The following is a 13,964-nucleotide window of genomic DNA, read 5'->3' as shown; positions in this document are numbered from 1 at the left end:
ACAAAATGTACTACAAAGTGCAGTTTTTGAATATGATGATCCTTAATTTTTAACTCTTCATGACAATATGTTTCAATGTTCATTATTAATATTTTACCAGGTTGTGTTACTTAGGAGATTTAAACATGTTTTTTTTCTTAGGATGGTAAGCCAGAGATAAACAATATGAAGGCTGTTGGTTAAACATCTTTGTATTTTTTTGCTCATGAGGATTTACTGGGAAGACAATGCTATCTTGTCTCTTTTAATCTCTTTTTCTTCTGTTAGCCCTTTCATTCCTTTTGCATTCAAGATCCAGATAAGAGCTCACATCATTTTACCCACTGTTAAAGTTCGGCATACCCACTCAAGTTGACTTTGACCAACTCTATATTTCTTGGGCAACTGGTCCAAATAAGTAGGTCTAACTGCCCTAGTTGTCACCTAGGCACAGAGGGGCAGATTTACTACTTCTGGCTCATCTCTGCTAATCAGCAGGGATGCGCCAGAAGGGTTGTGACGCATCTGCCCACCCGTGCGCCACCACTGATGCACCACATTTACAATGCGGCGCACCATGGCGCACAGATGGGCAGATGCGTGTCGCATTCCCCCCCCCCCCGCGGAAAGGCGGTGCATTGCTGGAGTTGCGTCGCAAGCGCGACGCTGCTCCAGCAAGGCTCGGGGTGCCCCTAACCCTAGCATGCTGCATCAATCCGTAGATTTCACTCAGCCACTTTTCGGAGGCGTTCCTGCCCCGGAACTCCCATCCCCCGTGCAGGAACTCCCACATGTGGCGCACGGCTTTATAACGTGACACATCTCCCTAGATGCATCACTTTGTAAATAGCCCGCAGCATGGTGCTGGCTTTGAGCCACCGCTGCCTCACAAAGGTGATGCAACGGCTGCGCTCATCTGGCGTAAGGGGCTTGTAAATTTGCTCCAAAATGAGTAAATAACATGCATAGCCGGGCTGTGGATCAGGCCAATTGAGAACCTGGCTTAAGGCCTTCTAATGTAATGTTGTCTTACTAAGCTTTAGAGTGCATGAAGGTTAACTACGCAGTGTCTCATTCAGTCTAATTTTAGTATATCTGGGGGTGCTCTGTCTCTTTCTGCGCCGCGTCTTACCATCAAATTGATGCCCCCATGCATATGAGTGCATCCCCGGTGCTCTATGTGCAATGGCACTATCTGTGTTGCAGAATGAGCCTTCTATAATACCCCCCAGGAGGGGCACAAAATAGCCAGTTTCACCCAGGAGATACAGTTTGTAATATGGCAACTGGGTTACTTACGTGGTTTGCAAAGGAAAGGGGCCAGCAGATGAGCTGCTTGGAAATACAGCAGAATAGGAAATGTTTTATAAAGAACATTTGATGCAGTGAAAACCCATACAGAGGCTCATGGCCTCACTACATGTCTGTGAGTAAGTGGCCGTTTGAGTCACTTACCTGTTTGCTCAGAGTGATTTGAGGAAATGTAGGAATATAGAGATTCACAAGCTCTTTTCAGAATATAAGTGGTCAGGGTGTGTGTCGACGAGCAAGACTAGAAACTGCCCTGTGATGGTATATTGGTATATTCTCGGCCTACAGCCTGGGGGGGGCAGGTTACAGTGGGAAAGACGGGCAACAGGGTGTGTGGCATCTAGGTGTGTGCAAGGGGGGTTAATTCAATGCAAAGGGATATTTGGCGATTGGATGAGGGTGTAACATGAAGATCATTTAATGATTTCTTGGGGTTTGTGTTGAGAGTCGCAGGGTTACAAGGCAGTAAATGTGTTTTAATGTGTGGTTAAATACCAAATGGGTGGGAGGATGGTCGTCTTCCATGGTTTTGTTAACGTCAGGACTGTAGCGAGTACTGAAAAGGTACTCAAGGTCTTTTTGAGCTTGTGGTGCAATAAAAAATGATAATGCTGATCTGCTAAAGGGAGCTCCCAAAGAACATAGTGCACACGCCTAGAGCTTTTGGAAAGTTGGCTACTGTTGTGTTTGTCATTCTTTCACTTTGTGCTGTTCCTCTGAAGATGTCTTAAAGAAAATGGAAGCGTTTTAACAGCATTGTTATAAATATGAATAAGGATAGCTAGTGATAGATAATGACTTAGAAAAGCAAACAGCATTGTTTAAAGCCCATCAGACTGAAGGTAGTGAAAGTGTGATCATTCTCTTTATAGTTAGGTTGGCTTATGCTCCAGTCCTTTGATCCTCTCAGCATGGGAGCTGGAAGCATTGCTGAATCTGCCACAAGCCACCGACGCTGTCAACTTAACAAGTGAGAGAGATAAAGAGAGAGGAAGTGACAGAGGGAGAGAGGGTGGGGGATACTACACATAAATAGGTTGAAAACAAAAACTTCAAAGCCACTTTTGCATATGATACATATGAATATTTATATATTTCTGTGAAATATATAGCTGAGGCTACCATAATTTTAAATCAAAAATATATTATCCACCACAATGGGGTTACCACGTGGTTTGCCTCTGTGGAGTTTAATTAACACGTGTAAACAGCACTTGCCATTAAACTCTTTTCATTGCATTGTATTCAGTAAAGTTTATGATCCAAGCATTCTTCTACAAAAAAAAATATACCAATAGAAGTTGGATTTATGCTTAAAAATATCAGCATGACACAGTAAAATATCAAGAACTACTAATTAATTTTGCCTGACTATTGACACAAACCGAGTACAAAGTCATTCATTAAATTATAATGTATGAACATTCCTTTTTTATAATTGCATATAAATATTACACCTAAGTACATTATTACTTGAATTAATTTGTTCAAAAGATTTTCAACATAAAGCAGAATTAAATTTCGACAATAAGTTTTAAACGACTTGATTAAAATACAATTTATTACGCAGTTCAAGGTTGGTGATGAATATCAGCAAAACTTCTGCAGATTTATGGTTCAAAGTTTGCAATTGTTTCTGGTTTAGGCTTATGATTCATGTTATCGAAAAGGAGAGAAAAATACAAATATGTAAAATGAATAACAATGCATGCACACTAAGGCCCAGTTCTTCTAAGTATTTGCGCCTGTGCAAAGTGACGCTTTTCTTGCATGACATGGGGGCATATTTATCAATGAGTTGGGGTGCTCTTGCACCAAGCAAGGGGATGCAAGGGCAACGTTACTATTATGTCAGATTTGTCAAGACATGCAAGGTGACCTTCTGTGGTTTCATAAATCTGTAGTAACGTAATGCAGCGCAAATTGCGGCGTTGCGTTACTCTGCCACAGGGAGACATTCCATGAGTGGTGCGTGGGTGTTTCAACGCATCCACACATGGATTTTGGCACTTTCCCAGATTTGCCATTACTAGTATTGCTAAGAAAGCATCAGAATGCTACACCTTCCCAGGGGAGGCATGGGGCTGGACTGGGAACTGAAACCGGCCCTGGCAAAGAGCTCCGCTGGCACCGTGGGGTAGGGGGTTGCGGAAAGCTTTTTGCCGCTTTTGTTGCTGAGGGCCAATATTGCTGCCATGCTGCACAACCGGCTCTCGGTAACAAAAAAGGCCCCCCAGGGGTCTAAAACTGGCCCCCACCCTGGCGGCCCACCAGGGAAATGCCCGGTGCCCGCTTCGGCCCAGTCCAGCCCTGGTGAGGCCTAACAAGGAGAAACATCTTTATTTCTTATCTTTTTTCCTCCTGCTATATGTGTTTCATTCTGCAGCACACATAGAAAGAGGAAAATGCCTCAGAGTATTGTGTTTGTGCAGGAAGGTGCCCCTATCTGCACAAAAACAATACTGTCTTCAATGCAGGCACCCTTGCACCACAGTGCAAGAGTGCCCGTGTTGGTGCTGGACAGCGCATAGTGTGCCAGCCCAATGAAAGGACAGGAATGTGCTGTATAATGTTAAATGCAACCCATTCCTGCCCTTACCCTTTCCCTTTCATCTAGAGCAGCAAGGTGGCTTGCTGTGCTGCATGAAAAGTTGATAGTCTTCCTCTTGCTATCCAGTACTAAGGATGTTTTGAGTTGGAAGGGTGTTAAGGCAGGTTTACTCATTGTTCACGCAACACCGTGAAGTGACCAAATTGGCTCCACTGATTTGCACAAGGGGTAAAGACAGCGCAGATCCATTTTTAGTAAGATTGGCCTGCTGTGGCGGTGCTCTGATTAGTGTGCCTTGTACAACGCACCGCCTCGTATCATGGTGCAGAGGTTAGTGTGCAATGTTTATCTTAGGATTTGTTTAGGACATGTACCCTTCCATTACAACTTTCTATGCCTCCACAAACTCATAATGATCCCAAGCATTGGATGGATAGTGTGTCTTTTGGCACATGTGAAATTGATGACTTTTTTAGACATGAAAATGCTTTTCATGGTTATTACCTGCTTCAATGAGGTGATATTTTTTATCATAAAGCCTGATCTATCTACCTTACTTGATTCGGCTTTGAGTCATAATAACCTATTGGTTTTTGCACTTATTCACCCATGTGATGCTGCAGTAATGCTCCGTTGACCCAAACTGGTGCAAAGTATGGTATACATTTTTTTGCGCAGAGCAAAGAGCAGCTTTCCAGTGCAAAATTCGTATTGCACTGGAAAGTAAAAAGGAATGTGCTGTTTTGTGCCACTTTGTGGTGGTGCAAATCATTAGACCTCTTATTTTCTCAGCTTTGTCTTGCTTTATGCCACTTTGCCTTGCTTTGTGTTAAGAGATGTTATGGGGGTTAAGGGGTTTGGGCAAATACCAATAGTTTTTGGTGCAAAGCATGATCTACTAAGATAGCAAGACCAGCTTTCCATCAAAGATAAATGTCTACTGGAAGCCGGTGTAAACATGACACATGTGTTAATTTCTCCAACACTCCAAAGCTTGCACATATGCTGTAAGGCAAGTCACACATCCAGTGCAGTGGATCCTTCTACATATACTCAAGTATAGAAACTGTAGCACACATGTACTGTGTTGTTTTTTGAGACATAAACACATTTCTCCCTGTAAACGCTGGCTTCAAGGAAATACTAGTTTTTGACTTAAAGTCTGTTTCCGCTATCTAATTATATTGAGCATTGAGCCCCCAAAAATATTGGTATTTGCGCTGATCCACCCTAGTAATGACTCTTTGATGTAAAGCAGAAAAAATGTGTTTTTTGAGCTGAGAAAAGGGCATCTTTCCAGAACAAAACCGCGTTTGCACTAAATAGTAAATATCCTCCCCAGACGTTACCCCACTCTGTGTTTCTTTATACTGATGTAAAACTTTAGGAAATAGCTATGATATGTAAAGTCTTCCACTTTTTGTTATTGTATAATTGTTAACACAACCAAGCCTTGAAATCATGCACAATATGGCAATCAAAGGCCAGTCCTTAGGAAGTTTTAAATATGGGCTTAAACGATCTAATTAATTCCACACATGGATTACATTTCATCACTCTCATCGTGAAGAGGTGAAGCATATTTTTTTTTATTTTTATTTTTTTATTGAAGGTGAATGATGGCATACATATACAGAATATGAGTTATAATATATATACAATGAGGACTAAGATAAATCATGAAAATCTTCTCAAAAAGCATATCCTGCTGTCATCACTAAACAAATACAAATAATGAATATTACAGTTACCCATACTGATCAATCGAACAAAGAATTTAAAAAAGTTAATCGAAAAAAGTCCCCCAAATTTTTTCCAATTTCCTCCCCCCCCAATCCTCAGAGCGTAACTTCGTTCACTCCTCTTTACTCTACGCATTTTGAAAAGCCATTCGTAAAAGGATGGAATTTGATTTGTACGCCAATTTTGAAGTAACAAAGATCTAGCAACGGCCATGCAAATAAAGACCAGTTTAACGAATGATACAGATAAATTAAGATGCGAATCAAAGCCATAAAGCATCAGATTTACATTTAAAGATATATGAATATGGCAATTAGAGCTTAAAAAAGCAAAAATGTCATCCCAGAATATTTTAACCAAACTGCATTCGGCGATTACATGAGTCCAGTTGGCAGGGGAGAAATTTGAGCATCGAAAGCAATTTGATGGATAGCTACTATACAATTTGGCTATTCCCGCCGGGGTGCGGTACAAAAGCCACTTTCCAAAAAATATCATTCTACGCCAGTTGGCGCCCCTTAATGTAGAAAAATTCAGTTTATTAATAGTTCGCCATGTAGACAGTGTCAAAATGTGGTTTTCTTGTTCCCTCCATTTTTTTACAGCTTTAACCCACAGATCCCTTTGTCTTGATTGAGCAAGACAACGTTTCCACTCTCCAGGTTTTCTTACCAGGTTATTATTAAAGAAAAGATCATTGTTTAAAGAGGAAATCTGAGTTAATGCTGTGGGGGCGTGTCGCTGCAAAAGTTGATAAATGTAAGTATAGGAGCCAATTAACAAAAAATTTCTGGGGATAGCTAATCGCATCTCCATTGGAGTAATCCATCTCGTATTTTGTAAAAAATCGCCCACTTTACTAAATCCAGCACTTTTCCATTGACCAATTAACTCAAAGTCAAACGGCTGTCCATCAGATAAAAGTAAGTTAAACAATGGGGACGAAGAATGAAAGAGAGATAGAGAATATCTTTTTAACATAGCCGTGCGTTTCCTAAAAAACCAAGCAAATATTTTGTACCTAACCAATTTAGGGGATTTAGTAATTTGAAGGGGGGGAAAGATTTGACTTTCTGACAAAATTAAATCGACAAAAAAACTAATAAATACATTGGGGTTTAACATTGGAAATTTAAAGCGAGTCAAATACTGAGCAAAGTAAGCATTGTTATGTTATGTTATGTTATGTTATGTTATGTTATTCACTTTTATTAGGCGCACAGCTGCCCCAGCGAAGGGGCGTCCTGGCGCCTGATCAGGTACACAACACAACAGGTCAAGGCCAAGAAAAGAGAAATCAGATAGCAGGGGCAAACAGATGTGTTTTAATGGCGCGTCTAAAAAGAGTCAGGCTGTTTAGGGCGCGAATATGTAAAGGAAGGGAATTCCATAGATCAGCCGCCAGAACACGAAAAGAGCGTCCTCCCATCCTACTCAGCCTGAACCTAGGCTTAGTCGCCAGATGGTAAGATTCAGACCTGAGAGACCGCGTGGGGACGTAAGGAGAAATAAGGCCCGCCAAAGCAGGGGGAGAGGAAAGCTTCAGGATCTTAAATGTCAGACAGAGAGCCTTAAATTTGATTCTCTGTCTGACCGGAAGCCAGTGAAGGGAGGTCAGAACAGCAGAGACAGAGCCACGTCTCGGAAGGCCAACAATGGCCCGTGCAGCAGCGTTCTGCACCCTCTGAAGCCTAGTAGCCTCAGCCTGGTTGACTCCAAGAAGCAAGGCACTCCCGTAGTCCAGCCGGGAAAGAATAGAGGCCTGAACCACCAGTTGCCGAGTGGGGGGGTCAAAGAATTTGAGGACTGACCTCAGCCCTCGCAGAATACCAAAACAGGTAGCTGCTGTCTTCTTTGTATGGCTGGTATAAGAAAGATTGGAATCCAGCCACACCCCCAGATTTTTAACTTCGGCCGCTGGAATGGGGGACACCCCGAGTTCAGAAGGCCACCACTGGTCTCCCCAAAGTTCCGCCTGCTTCCCCACAACCAGGACCTCGGTTTTCTTAGCATTAAGCTGTAGGCAGTTGCTACGCATCCAGCTAGCCACAGCTATAAGTCCTGCACGGAACCTGGGCGCAGTCACCTCAGGGTCCCCACTGAGTGTCACCGCCAGCTGCGTGTCGTCGGCATACGATGTCATGGTAAGGCCACATTGCCTGACGACAGCGGCCAACGGTTTCACATACAAGTTGAACAATGTGGGGCTTAAAGCAGAACCCTGAGGGACTCCCAGTTCCAAAGAATGGAAAGAGGACTGGCCAGGTGGAATGGCTACTTTGAAAGACCGGTCCGAGAGGAAGGAGCGGAACCACTGAAGAGCCTTCCCCCCAATACCCACTTCCTCCAAGCGCCGCATCAGAATGTCATGAGATACCGTGTCAAACGCGGCGCTCAGGTCTAACAATAGGAGTGCCGCAGTCTGCCCCGCATCCAGCACTGACCGCAAATACTCGGTCATGAAGAGCAAAGCAGTTTCAGTGCTGTGTTGGGCGCGAAAACCATTTTGACTCTCGTCAAGAATGTTATTACGAGAGAGGTGGGCAGACAAGATGGAATTCACGTGTGCCTCAGTGACCTTGGCGGTCCAAGGCAGGAGGGAGATGGGCCGGTAATTCTCCGGGAGCAAGGGGTCAGCGTTGGATTTCTTCAGAATAGGGCTGACCACAGCTTGCTTCCAGGATGGCGGGACCACGCCCTCACTGAGGGAAAGATTAATCACGTCCAAAATGGGTTCACGACAGAGAGGCGGGAGACGAATAAGGAACTCCGGCTTCAATGGGTCTAAGGGGGAGCCAGATTTAATTTTAAGGCTCAGAGTGTCAAATACCTCGTTAGACATAGCCGGCAGGATGGACAGAGTTTCGGACACCGGGACCTTCATATCACTAAGAGCATCCCCGAAGACAGATGGTATAAATCCTCGATAGATTGTCTGCACCTTCCCCACGAAAAAGGATGCCAAACTTTCACAGTGAGAGTCCGTGCAGATTTCTTGCGAGGTAGCCCGTTTCCCCATCAGGTCTTTGAGTACCTTGAAAATTAACTTAGAAGGGTTAGGGCTGTTGGAAAACTCAGCTGCATAGTAAGCGGCCCGGGTTTGACAGATAGCTCTGTGATAGGTCTTAAGCTGGGCAAAGTACAGTGATTTTAACGTGGGATCAAAGGATTTTCGCCAGGCCCTCTCAGCTTGCCTGCAAGTTCTCTTAAGTTCGGCAAGAGTCTCATTATACCAAGGGCTGCGATTTTTTACGTGACATTTAGCCCAGCGCAGAGGTATAAGAGAATCGAGGGCAGTAAGGACCCAGTTGCAATACTGGTCATATCCCTGTTCCACATTCTGCAGTTTGCCCAGGGGTTGTGCCTCCAATATCCTGACAAACTCCTCCAACTTGAGTTTACGCCAATTGCGCTTTAAGATCTGTTTATCCACAGGTTTAAATTGCGGATTTTCTAGGGGGCATGACACCTTGACCAACAGATGGTCAGTCCAACCCACCACCATCGGGTCAGATGATCTAGCCCGAACTAGGGTGGTAAAAAAGGGGTCAAGTATATGACCTCCTATATGGGTGGGGGAGGTGACTAGTTGGTTAAATTGCATCGCTTCCAGGTCCGCTAACAAGGAGCTGATGGATAGAGATGACGTCTGATCAAGATGTATATTTAAGTCACCTACTATGCTAAAGTTAGCACACCTAGGAGCCAGCGAGCCAACCACATCCGCAAGGGCAGCCTTAAAAGCAGTGTCGTTCCCCGGTGGACGATAGATAAGCACACCACTGAAGGTAAATTGATGACTAACCCTTACCTTAAACGAGGCGCTTTCACACATTGGAAGATCAAAAGCCTTCCACTCAGCTGGGAAGCAGGATTTAATCGCCATGGCTATACCACCTCCCCTAGTCGAACGGTTCAAGGTAAACACCGTGTAGGTAGAGGGGAAAGCCAGATTTATAATGGCAGTGTCAGCGTCCTGTAACCAAGTTTCGGTAAGAAAAATGATATCAGGAAGGTCCGTATCTATCATGTCCCGTAGTGACTGATGGTGCTTGACCAAGGATCTAACATTCAAGCTCCATATATTAAGTTCCTGCTCGGTGCAATCCGTATGAATGCCACGAGCAGTCCCTACAGCAAGTCGTACCCCATTGGGAGTAGCCAGGGAAAAACTGCCGCAAGAACAGTCATAAGGTCCCGAGAGAGGAGGTACAGGGACAGAGTTACACGCCAAAAGGCTGTCTCTTATGGAAAAGAGATCAGCACGACCATACCTGAGTGTCGCTATGCTACACATGATGGTGCAATGGCAGGAAGCCAGAGTCGATAGCCCGCACCCGCTACCTCGACGCGGACGAGCGCAGACGGGCAGGACTCTGGCACGACTCTGGCTAAGCGACGGCTTCCCACTGCGCGTTCCCGCTGCGCGGGGAAGACGACTTTAAATAGGCGTCTCCCCAACCAGCATGAGCGTCGGGACGCTCCAAGATGGCGCCCGCGCAAGGACACACTCACCCCAATCAAAGATGGCACCCACAGCTATCCAGCCCCAGGACCCGGACCCGCCAAATGGCGGTGAGTTTTCACCAAATTAAATGCGAGTAAGGGGACAGAAGCCCAGCAGAGCGATGGATAAAATCAGGGGAAAAACGAAAATCAGCCAAGATAAACTAAGGTATTTAAAAATATCAAAGCCCGCTGGCAGCGCGACCTGCGCTAGTGCAGCAATGATCAGAACACTTAACAGTGTGAGTCCGCCTTAAATAGGCGTCTCCCCAACCAGCACGAGCGTCGGGACGCTCCAAGATGGCGCCCGCGCAAGGACACACTCACCCCAATCAAAGATGGCACCCACAGCTATCCAGCCCCAGGACCCGGACCCGCCAAATGGCGGTGAGTTTTCACCAAATTAAATGCGAGTAAGGGGACAGAAGCCCAGCAGAGCAATGGATAAAATCAGGGGAAAAAACGAAAATCAGCCAAGATAAACTAAGGTATTTAAAAATATCAAAGCCCGCTGGCAGCGCGACCTGCGCTAGTGCAGCAATGATCAGAACACTTAACAGTGTGAGTCCGCCTTAAATAGGCGTCTCCCCAACCAGCACGAGCGTCGGGACGCTCCAAGATGGCGCCCGCGCAAGGACACACTCACCCCAATCAAAGATGGCACCCACAGCTATCCAGCCCCAGGACCCGGACCCGCCAAATGGCGGTGAGTTTTCACCAAATTAAATGCGAGTAAGGGGACAGAAGCCCAGCAGAGCGATGGATAAAATCAGGGGAAAAAACGAAAATCAGCCAAGATAAACTAAGGTATTTAAAAATATCAAAGCCCGCTGGCAGCGCGACCTGCGCTAGTGCAGCAATGATCAGAACACTTAACAGTGTGAGTCCGCCTTAAATAGGCGTCTCCCCAACCAGCACGAGCGTCGGGACGCTCCAAGATGGCGCCCGCGCAAGGACACACTCACCCCAATCAAAGATGGCACCCACAGCTATCCAGCCCCAGGACCCGGACCCGCCAAATGGCGGTGAGTTTTCACCAAATTAAATGCGAGTAAGGGGACAGAAGCCCAGCAGAGCAATGGATAAAATCAGGGGAAAAAACGAAAATCAGCCAAGATAAACTAAGGTATTTAAAAATATCAAAGCCCGCTGGCAGCGCGACCTGCGCTAGTGCAGCAATGATCAGTAGTAATCTCTAACATTGGGTAGTGCCAGACCACCATTGTCCAAATCCTCATAAAGAGTATTCAGCGCGATACGAGGCGTTTTGTGTGCCCACAGAAAACGCAAAAATAAAGATTCAACTTTAGAAAAAAAGCTACCCGAGAGGAAGCAAGGAATCGTTGAAAACAAAAAGTTAAACAGCGGTAGAATAGACATTTTGATCAAAGCGACCCGGCCCAGGATTGATAATGGTAGTTTATTCCAACGAGTAAGCATGGAGCCAACTTTCTGAAGGAGGGGGTCGAAATTAAGACTAAAAAGATCTTTAACTGTGGTTGAGAAAAAAATCCCTAAATATCTTTTGGGTTTATTATTAATACAGCTCCTTAGATCCGGATATAATTCAGGTTTGTAGTTGCCACAGATCATTATTTCAGCCTTTTTTTTGTTAATACGATATCCCCCGAAAGTCTCAAATTCCTCAAAAAGCTGGAATACACGAACTTGAGACTGCAAATCTGGTTTAATAAGGAGCATAATGTCGTCAGCGTAAAGTTTTATTTTTGACATTAATGGAATTGGAGGCGAAATCTCAGCACATTGTCGAATTGCAATTGCAAGGGGTTCAATAAAAAAAGCAAAAAGAATTGGTGATAAGGGGCAACCCTGGCGTGTACCCCGGTTGACTGATACTGATCCCACTGTTGAAGAATTAATAATAATATTAGCTTTAGCACCCGTGTAAAGATTACGAATAAAATTAATAATAATTAATGGGATTTGAAAATTTTGCAAAATAATAAAAAGGGTTTCCTAAACCACCAAATCAAAAGCTTTTTCCGCATCGAATAACATGATTAGGGCTGGAATCGTCAGTGTCTGAAAATAATCCAAAGCTTCTGCTAGAAAATGAGTGTTAGTCATCAATTGTCTGCCAGCGATAAACCCATTTTGATCTTCATGGATCAGATCGGAAGCGATATAATTGAACCGGATAGCAAGTAGTTTAGTAACGATCTTATAGTCAGAATTTAGAAGAGTAATGGGGCGATATGAATTAGGATCCTTAGCGTCCTTCCCTTTCTTCAGAAAGCTGACCACCGTGCCCTCATGAAATGAATCTGGAGTAGACGCTCCGGTGAGCATCGAGTTAACGAGTTGTAAAAAAAGATCAGAGAAGGCGGGAAAAAAAACTTTAAAGAATTCGGCAGGTAATCCGTCTGGGCCGGGAGCTTTCCCTGAAGGGAGATCTTTCACTACCAATTGTACTTCTTGAAGGAAAAATTCCCTAACCATGTTTGATTGTTCGGATACGGAGAGGGAGGGAATCTCCTCTTGTCTCAAAAATGCATTTAATTTTGAGTGATCAATTTCATGCTGATGACTATATATTTCGTGATAATGAGAATACATTATCTTACCTATCCCCTCTGAATCAGTCACATATTGATCAGTGACGGGACAGATTAGGCCAGAAATTAAATTAGAAGCAGCTTGTTCTTTAGCCTGCCAGGCCAGAAATCTGCCCGTAAAGTTGCTCTCTTCGTAGATTTTCTGATAATGACTACAAAAAACCGCCTCTCCTTGCTCAAATAAGTATGTACCATATCCCCGTTTAGCCTCATCTAGTTGATTTTTAATATTTCTAGAAGAATGTTGTTGCCGTAACTCACTAAGAGCCTGAATACATTGTTCAAAAGAGTTCTTTATAGCCCTAGCGGCAATGGACATAGCAGCATCTTTTGTAATGATTAAACCACGAATAAAAGCTTTTAAGGCGTCCCAAATAATACTAATAGGGGCAGTGCCAGTGTTACGACTTATAAATTCTCTAATCAAATCTTTTAGTTCACGGACCCATATTTCGTCATTGAGATATGATTTATTAAATACCCATCTTTTGGGAGATCTCACAGTATCCCCCAAAATAAATTCCCTGATAAGCATAACGTGGTCGGAAAAAACATTATGAACCGTATTAGAGTGACCTAACCTAAGATTACGTGAAGCAAGGACGAAATCTATCCGAGATGAGGACTTAAATCTACTCGATCAACAAGTATATTCTCTTTTAGAGGGATTATCTTGACGCCAATGATCCAAAAGATCTAATAATTTTTTATAGTTGGAAATAGTCTGAAAGACTTTAGGTTTAAGTTGTTTTTTTTGTTGGAACGATGAGTCCAAATTGGGATTCATTAGGACATTAAAGTCACCGGCAATTACAATATCCCCCGACACGGTCAATAGGGATTGAAACATCTCTTCAAAAACATTGCAATCATCATTTAATGAGCCGTAGCAACTGAGAAAAGTAAGAGGTCGAAGTCTATTTTTAACTTTACAAGAAACCCAGCACCACCGCCCTGACCCCCCAATTTCTGAGTGGATAACTTCCGCTTGTATATTCTTGTTTATAGATATCGCCACCCCCCGTTTAGATTCATTACATGAAGCAAGGCACCGATATGAGGCCCATGACTTAAACATTGAAAATTGATCTATCTTGGAAGATGAAATATGGGTCTCCTGAAATGAAACTACAGACGGATTTTTTGCCTTTATCCAGATTTCAACCGCTCGCCTTTTCTTAATATTGTTTAAGCCTTTAACGTTCAGAGAAAACAATTACAAACTTTCCTTATTTGGCATTAACATCTTAAATTAACGGGGTATAAGTAATCATCTTCAGACCTCGTCCTACCCATCC

Source organism: Triturus cristatus, chromosome 8 (genome assembly GCF_964204655.1).
Source record: "Triturus cristatus chromosome 8, aTriCri1.1, whole genome shotgun sequence".
Classification (NCBI taxonomy): Eukaryota; Metazoa; Chordata; class Amphibia; order Caudata; family Salamandridae; genus Triturus; species Triturus cristatus.
This window is presented reverse-complemented; position numbering follows the sequence as displayed.